Source organism: Opisthorchis viverrini (assembly GCF_000715545.1).
Source record: "Opisthorchis viverrini unplaced genomic scaffold opera_v5_2, whole genome shotgun sequence".
NCBI classification, from domain to species: domain Eukaryota; kingdom Metazoa; phylum Platyhelminthes; class Trematoda; order Opisthorchiida; family Opisthorchiidae; genus Opisthorchis; species Opisthorchis viverrini.
This window is the reverse complement of record NW_008751658.1, coordinates 5196605-5197946: the sequence shown is the minus strand read 5'-3', so window position 1 is coordinate 5197946 and position 1342 is coordinate 5196605.

Below are 1342 nucleotides of genomic sequence, written 5' to 3'. Positions count from 1 at the left end.
TCGGTCACCAGTTTTGTAGATTGGCGTGACAATCGCTTCCTTCCAAGCAGGGGGAAGGCGGCCTTCGTGAAGCGCCTGACGAAACACCAAGTGTAAATGTTTTGCCAGTGTGGAGGACGTTTCTTTTAGGATCCTCGGATGGACCTCGTCGGGTCCCAATGCGCAGAATGGGTTGATCTTGTCCAAGAGTTGACGAATGTCCTCCACCGTGAAGACCAAGTCGGTTAGAGGCTGTTTGCAGCTCCGCGTTGGCAAGTTCGGATGTGGCGAGGACGCTGGGGCTGAGTATAGACATGCATAGTGTTCTCTGTAAGCCTCAGATACCACTGTTGTGTCATTCGTCGGTTCTCCGTTTCTGTCCCTCAAGGAGAACGCAGATGGCTTGTTTCTGCGGCGTTGTCTCATGTACTTGAACAGTACGTTTTTGTTTTTTCGAGCGAGGTCCAGAATGGTGGCTTGTTTTCGTATGTTCCATTGGCGGATTTCTGACTTACAACGATTCCGCATTTTACGAAATGCCAGCTCATCTTCTGTGTCCCCTGTGGTCAACTTTTTGAAAAAGAGTTGGGATCTTTTTTCCAGAAGTCGCCGAATCCTTTTTGGCAGCTTGCGGTTCATCCGACTGCGTGCCGGTCTTCTTGGGACGTCGTTAAGTGGCTTCCGATCACGTGAAAGGCACAAGAGATAAAAGCGTGCAGCACTGCTCTTTGGTAAGTTTGCAGTAAGTTAATAGTAAATCCTCTCCGACTGCGTGCCGGTCTTCTTGGGACGTCGTTCAGTGGCTTCCGATCACGTGAAAGGCACAAGAGATAAAAGCGTGCAGCACTGCTCTTTGGTAAGTTTGCAGTAAGTTAATAAGTAAATCCTCGCGCCTCTAAAATTTTTTTAAACTTGACACTACATGCAACATGAGCAACCACCGCGTACCAAATGCCCAAAATGATAAAAATGTTTGTTCAATAAATATGCACCATCTGGGCCTGGAAATCTTCTTACTTTGCCCCTACCGCAGAGCATTTGGGTCAACGGTAGTAGGTCCCCTCAGAGGCAACAATACTGCAGTGGAAAGAGTTCGTACAAGGCGAGATGCGTTTCATAATTGACGAATTTAAGGCCAGCAATCAATTCCATAGAATCTCGTTGAACGCGCTCAACGAGGGTTACGTCGTTCTTGGGTTCTGTGTAGATAACTTGGTTGGCATACTCGTGAAGCGATCTGACCAATCCCTACAAAGCATCTGTAAGTCCTTGCGAGTAATGTGGGAGAAGTGCTTCGAGACGCTGCCAGCCTAGTGACCACTGCTTACAACCTAGGCATCCATTTGAAAGGCGTTGGTTCCGG